Here is a 7,500-nt window from a genome sequence, read left to right as displayed (position 1 = left end):
ACGGACAGCAAGCAAAGCGAGAGGCAGCACAGTCCCTGCTATACGAAAGCCCCATCCAGCCCTGTGCCACCCGGGGGGTTCCAGGGTGCTGAGATGGCTGACATTTTGCTCCGCTCACGACGGTCACCGCGCAACGCAAGAACAGGCCAAAAACTGGCCAAAACGGCCCAAAAAGGGGCCAAAACTGGCCATTTTTGGCTGCGCGAGCGAGCGGCGAACAGCGAGCGAAGCGAGAGGCAGCACCGTCCCTGCTATACGAAAGCCCCATCCAGCCCTGTGCCACCCGGGGGGTTCCAGGGTGCTGAGATGGCTGACATTTTGCTCCGCTCACGACGGTCACCGCGCGACGCAAGAACAGGCCAAAAACTGGCCAAACCGGCCCAAAAACGGGCCAAAACTGGCCATTTTTGGCTGCGCGAGCGAGCGGCGAGCGGCGGACAGCGAGCGAAGCGAGAGGCAGCACCGTCCCTGCTATACGAAAGCCCCATCCAGCCCTGTGCCACCCGGGGGGTTCCAGGGTGCTGAGATGGCTGTCATTTTGCTCCGCTCACGACGGTCACCGTGCAACGCAAGAACAGGCCAAAAACTGGCCAAAACTGCCCAAAAACGGGCCAAAACTGGCCATTTTTGGCTGCGCGAGCGAGCAGCGAGCGGCGGACAGCGAGCGAAGCGAGAGGCATCACCGTCCCTGCTATACGAAAGCCCCATCCAGCCCTGTGCCACCCGGGGGGTTCCAGGGTGCTGAGATGGCTGACATTTTGCTCCGCTCAAGATGGTCACCGCGCAACGCAAAAACAGGCCAAAAACTGGCCAAAACGGGCCAAAACTGGCCATTTTTGGCTGCGCGAGCGAGCGGCGAGCGGCGGACAGCGAGCGAAGCGAGAGGCAGCACCGTCCCTGCTATACGAAAGCCCCATCCAGCCCTGTGCCACCCAGGGGGTTCCAGGGTGCTGAGATGGCTGACATTTTGCTCCGCTCACGACGGTCACCGCGCGACGCAAGAACAGGCCAAAAACTGGCCAAAACGGCCCAAAAACGGGCCAAAACTGGCCATTTTTGGCTGCGCGAGCGAGCGGCGAGCGGCGGACAACGAGCGAAGCGAGAGGCAGCACCATCCCTGCTATACGAAAGCCCCATCCAGCCCTGTGCCACCCGGGGGGTTCCAGGGTGCTGAGATGGCTGACATTTTGCTCCGCTCACGACGGTCACCGCGCGACGCAAGAACAGCCCAAAAACAGGCCAAAACGGCCCAAAAACGGGACAAAACTGGCCATTTTTGGCTGCGCGAGCGAGCGGCGAGCGGCGGACAGCGAGCTAAGCGAGAGGCAGCACCGTCCCTGCTATACGAAAGCCCCATCCAGCCCTGTGCCACCCGGGGGGTTCCAGGGTGCTGAGATGGCTGACATTTTGCTCCGCTCACGACGGTCACCGCGCGACGCAAGAACAGCCCAAAAACAGGCCAAAACGGCCCAAAAACGGGCCAAAACTGGCCATTTTTGGCTGCGCGAGCGAGCAGCGAGCGGCGGACAGCGAGCGAAGCGAGAGGCATCACCGTCCCTGCTATACGAAAGCCCCATCCAGCCCTGTGCCACCCGGGGGGTTCCAGGGTGCTGAGATGGCTGACATTTTGCTCCGCTCAAGATGGTCACCGCGCAACGCAAAAACAGGCCAAAAACTGGCCAAAACGGGCCAAAACTGGCCATTTTTGGCTGCGCGAGCGAGCGGCGAGCGGCGAACAGCGAGCGAAGCGAGAGGCAGCACCGTCCCTGCTATACGAAAGCCCCATCCAGCCCTGTGCCACCCGGGGGGTTCCAGGGTGCTGAGATGGCTGACATTTTGCTCCGCTCACGACGGTCACCGCGCTGTCACGACCTTAGCTGGAATTGCCTAAGGCGTGAGGCACCCTTGCGGCCGAAGACGCGAACTTAGCTTGCGTTGCCTAAGTCGCGGGTCACCCTCGTTGCAAAGACGCGAACTTAGCTTGCGTTGCCTAAGTCGCGCTTTGCCCTTGCGATCTTGCTCCGCAAGGATCAGCCACTTTGTAACCTCTCGCAGGTCCCGAAGGACCTGTAAAAGAGAAAGAAAGTTAGATCGAAAGAACGAGCAACGGACAAGTCCCGAAGTCTCGCGAAAAGGGAAGCTTTACAAGCAAATCGTCGAACACCTTTTGTGCACAAGAGAAAAGAGGGAGAGGGAGGAAAACAAGGCTTTCAAGGATGAACGAACAGCTGCAAGCCCACAAACAGCCGCTCACCTGGTCCCGGACGCAACACCAAGTTCCCGTAAAGGTCACGTGCGAACTTGCGAAAGAGTGTTCAACGCCCGGTATATAACCGAAGCCCCATCCAGCCATGTGCCACCCGGGGGGTTCCTGGGGTCTGAGCTGGCTGACATTTTGGTGAGCGGAGGCAGCACTCCGCTCACCTCCCGCGGCACTCGAAAACGGCTCCGTTTTGGGCTGTTTTGGGGCTGTTTTGCTCGGTTTGGTGAACGGTCGCTTTGCAACGCTGCAGCTTGTTCGAACTTACATATTTACAAGCAAAATGACCCAAAACCATAAGAAAACATGCTGTCAAGCAGCTGTACATGCGGGTGCGAGCGACGAACGGTTCGTTGAACGGAGTTGTTGCGGGTGCGCGACGACCGTTCGTGACATTCTCCCCCACTTAAACTGTCGACGCCCTCGTCGACGCTTGTTGGTAGTTGTTGATGACTTCTTCTTCATGTCGCAGGGCGTCTTCAGGCTCCCAACTGGCTTCAGTTCGGGGAAGCTCTCGCCACTTCACCAAGTACTCTGTCTGCTCCGCTCCGTTGGGTAGCTTTATCTTGCGATCCGCCAGAATGGTTTCCACTCGCTTCTCGTAGGAGGCTGTGATGGGAGGTAGCCGAGTTGGAATACTTCGAGAAGCATCTTGCGGATCCGAATGGTAGGCCTTCAGGTTGCTGGCGTGAAGAACGTTGTGAATTTTGAACCACGCCGGCAGCTGCAACTTGTAAGAAACATTGCCTACTCTGCTGATAATTGGGAAGGGCCCTTCATACTTACGCACCAATCCTTTGTGGACTCTTTTCCTGAAGAATTGGAGTGATGCTGGTTGGAGCTTTACCAACACCAAATCGCCAACTTTGAACTCTTGTGGTCGCCTTCCCAAGTCTGCCCACTTCTTCATCCGTTTTGCCGCCTTCTCCAAGTAAGCCCGCGCAATATCGGCATTTCGATGCCACTCCTTTGCGAAATGGTAGGCTGATGGACTACTCCCAGTATAACCAATTGCCATAGTGTGCGGAGTCGACGGTTGTTGTCCTGTGATAATTTCGAAGGGGCTCTTGTTGGATGCAGAGCTCCGCTGCAAGTTGTAGGAGAATTGGGCGATGTCCAACAGCTTCACCCAATCTCGTTGATTGGCACTCACGTAGTGCCGGAGATACTGCTCTAAGAGCGAATTTATTCTTTCAGTTTGACCATCCGTCTGGGGGTGGAGGCTTGTAGAGAAGTATAACTTTGACCCCAACAATTTGAATAGCTCGGTCCAGAATCGTCCCAGGAACCGAGCGTCTCGATCACTAACAATATTGTGTGGGACTCCCCAATACTTCACTACACCCTTCATCATCAGTCTGGCCGCCTCTTCGGCTGAACAGTGTAGGGGAGCAGCAATGAAAGTTGCATACTTTGAAAACCGATCGACCACCACAAGTATCGATCCAAGTCCCCCTACAGGCGGCAAGCTAGATATGAAGTCTAAGGAAATGCTCTCCCATGGCCTTTCTGGTACAGGCAACGGCTCCAAAAGTCCCACCGGCTTCCGTTGCTCCACCTTGTCTTGTTGGCAAGTAAGGCATGTTCGAACATACTCCTCCACATCAATCCCCATCTTTGGCCAGTAGAAGGCCCTCTCCACGAGAGCCAATGTTCTGTGAATGCCGGGATGTCCAGCCCAAAGGGAATCGTGACACTCTTTCAAGAGTTCACGCCTTAAATTGTCCACTCGTGGAACATAAACTCTATTCCCTTTTGTGTAAACAAGTCCCTCCTGGACCCAAAATCGTCGTGCCTTGCCTTCTTTGATGAGCTGCATCAGGATAACTGCCTGGGGATCACTATACAGTCCATCTCTGATTCGAGAAAGGAAGTTGGAATGTAACTGACTTGTTTGGCCTCTGCCCTCCAGTTGTGCAGCATTCACGCACTCCACCTTCCGACTCAGCGCATCGGCCACGACATTCGCCTTCCCGGGCTTGTATTCCATTGCCATATCAAATTCAGCCAGGAAGTCCTGCCACCGTGCTTGCTTTGGGGAGAGCTTCTTCTGAGTTTGGAAATAACTCAGGGCAATGTTGTCTGTCCTCAGCACAAATCGCGACCCGAGGAGGTAGTGTCGCCAAACTCGTAGGCAGTGGATCACCGCTGTCATCTCCTTCTCATGCACTGGATACCGCCTCTCGGTCTCGTTGAGTTTGCGGCTCTCGTAGGCCACCGGATGACCTTCTTGCATGAGTACTCCACCAATAGCAAAGTCCGAAGCATCGGTATGGACTTCAAAGGGCTCTCCATAGTTTGGCAATTTGAGCACTAGTTCTTCCAGAACAGCAGCCTTCAGATCTTGGAATGCTATCTCACATTTGTCAGACCACTTCCAAGGCTGCTCCTTCTTCAGCAACTCCGTCAGTGGGGTTGCCCGCTTCGAATATCCTGAAATGAAGCGTCGATAGTAGTTGACGAATCCAAGGAAGGATCTCAACTCTGGCACCTTCTTTGGTGTTCGCCATTCCGCAACTGCTTGCACCTTCGACTTGTCCATCCGAATGGAGCCACCACCGATTCGATGCCCTAAGAATAGGATCTCAGTTTGAGCAAAGTAGCATTTCTCCCTTTTTACGAACAAAGTGTTCTCCCTGAGAACCTTGAAAATCGTCCGAAGGTGCTTGACGTGCTCCTCGAGCGTTTGGCTGTAGACGACGATATCGTCCAAGTAGACGACCACGAACTTATCCAAATACTCCTTGAATAGTTGGTTCATGAGAGTACAGAATGTGGCCGGAGCGTTGGTTAAGCCGAAAGGCATCACCAAGAACTCAAACGCTCCATACCTGGTCACACAGGTAGTCTTCGCTTCGTCGCCTTCAGCAATGCGCACCTGCCAATACCCCGACCGAAGGTCGAGTTTTGAGAAATACTTGGCCTTGCCCAGTTGGTCGAACAAGTCCGCGATGAGCGGGATGGGATACTTGTTCTTCACCGTTACTTTGTTGAGGGCTCGATAGTCGACGCATAATCGGAGGCTCCCATCTTGTTTCTTCTGGAAGAGAACTGGAGCTCCAAAAGGTGCTTTTGAGCTGCGGATGAGACCACCGCTTAGCAGTTCACCTAACTGCTTCCTGAGTTCGGCCAACTCTGGCGGGGGCATGCGGTAGGGTGGTCTCGCTGGAGGCTTCACTCCTGGCTCCAGCTCGATACTGTGATCCACGCCTCTGCGTGGTGGGAGAGTCTTCGGCAACTCGGGTGGCATAACGTCTTCGAACTCCTTCAAGACGTTCGCCACTACAGCAGGTTCTTGAATGGCCTCTTCGTTGAGTGGCTCTAGCTTCATAGCAGCCACGAATGTCAGTTCGCCCTTTCGCACCCCTTTCTTCAATTGTAAGGCCGAAATGTGTTGGGGCTCCTTGGTTCCTCTCCGAGAGACGGGAACCACGCAGGGGTCATCGCCTCCCATCATACATAGGGAGTTTAAGAACGGCATCGGCACCAACTTCGCCGCATGCATAAACTCCATTCCAAGAATCACTTGGAAGTCGTCCAGTGGCACGGCCATCATGTTGGTGTTACCGCTCCAAGTCCCGATTTTGATAGGAACACCCTTCGCCAACCCGGAGATTCGCCTGGCCTCCGAGTTCACCGCCTTCATTCGGCTTGGGCTCTTCTCCAATGTCAACCCAAGTCGCTGTGCTTCGCGATCGGCTATGAAGTTGTGGGTAGCGCCCGTGTCCACCATTGCACGGGTCGTTTGGCCATTTAGCTTAATGTCCACATACATTAGTTCGCTGCTTCCTGCTTTTTGTGCCTTCGTCTTCGTGTTCTCCCCCACTTGACCCCGCATAGCGTTCAACAGACGCATTGCTCCCATTCGGGGTCCTTGCGACTCCTCATCATCGCTGCTGGATTCTGAGCTGCTCGAACTAAGAGCAACAGCTTTGCCCTTGTCCGATCGGGGAGGGTGGATGGAAGCTGTCAAAGCGTTGAGTGCCTGCTTCTGTGGGCACTCCCTTACCATGTGCGGTCCTCCGCACAAGAAGCATCCTCCAGGTTTTGAGGCCTTGCCTTTTGGGTTCGGCCCTTTGTGGGAGCTCTTCTTCTTCTGTTCGCCCCCGAGCTCTTTCCCTCGAGAATGTTTTGGAGGGCGATTGCTTGAAGATTGTTTCCTTCTCGCTGGGTCTTCAGAGGAAACGAAGTCGGTGAGCCTTTCTGCAGCTGCAATTGCCCCGACCACGTCGGTAACATTCCTTCGATTCAGCTCTTGCTGAGCCCATGGTTTCAGACCATCAAGGAAGCTGAACAACTTGTCCTTCTCGGACATGTCCTGTATGTCCAGCATCAGTGCAGAAAACTGCTTTACATAGTCTCGGATGGTGGTACTTTGGCGGAGTTGTCTCAACTTCCTTCTTGCGACGAACTCTGTGTTCTCCGGTAGGAACTGAGTTCTCAACTCCCGCTTCAAGTCTTCCCATGTGTCGACTCGACACCGACCTTGTTGGATCTCCTCCCAACGAGTTCGCCACCAAAGTTTCGCATCTCCATTCAGATACATTATTGCTATTGAAACTTTGGTATCTTCAGAATCGGGCCTTGTAGCTCGGAAGTATTGCTCCATGTCGAACAGAAAGTTCTCGAGCTCCTTGGCATCTCTGGCCCCTCCGTATCCATGGGGCTCAGGTGCCCTCAAGTTTTGTGGCGGTGCAACGCGGGTGTTGCCTCCTCCCGCATTTAGCATTCTTGTGAGCATAGCCACCTTCGCCGTGAGTTCCGCCACAACGTCTTGCAAGTGCTGCACGGAGTCCTTGGTGTCATCGGACAGTCGGTCGACTAGGGCCTCGACCTTGTCGATCCTGGACTCCGCTTCCTCTTGCGAGCTCTCTACCCCAACAAGTCTTTGTTGGCCATGGTAGAGTTCCTCCATGCTCGCTTCCAGAATATCTAGGCGGGTTTCCGCCGTCGTGAGTCTCTCCTTATGACTCTTTTTTCCTGTTAGCGCACCAGATTGCGCTTCCTCCGCTCGCGGAGAGTTGCCAACTTCTCGCTCATCCTGTTCGCTGCCGCGATCCTCGTGAGCGGCTCCAACAGCATGAGAGCGAGTGTGCACATGCAGCCCACCTGCGGCTGCTTGGGGCAAGGTTCCGGCTTGCCCCGTCTTGCTTGATTCGCCACGATGCTTTGCCATGGCGAAGTTGCGAAGTTCGTTCGCTGTTCGATCGAAGAGCTTGCCCGCTCTGATACCACAATGT

The sequence above is a fragment of the Musa acuminata genome, unplaced genomic scaffold (genome assembly GCF_036884655.1).
Source record: "Musa acuminata AAA Group cultivar baxijiao unplaced genomic scaffold, Cavendish_Baxijiao_AAA HiC_scaffold_1136, whole genome shotgun sequence".
NCBI classification, from domain to species: domain Eukaryota; kingdom Viridiplantae; phylum Streptophyta; class Magnoliopsida; order Zingiberales; family Musaceae; genus Musa; species Musa acuminata.
This window is presented reverse-complemented; position numbering follows the sequence as displayed.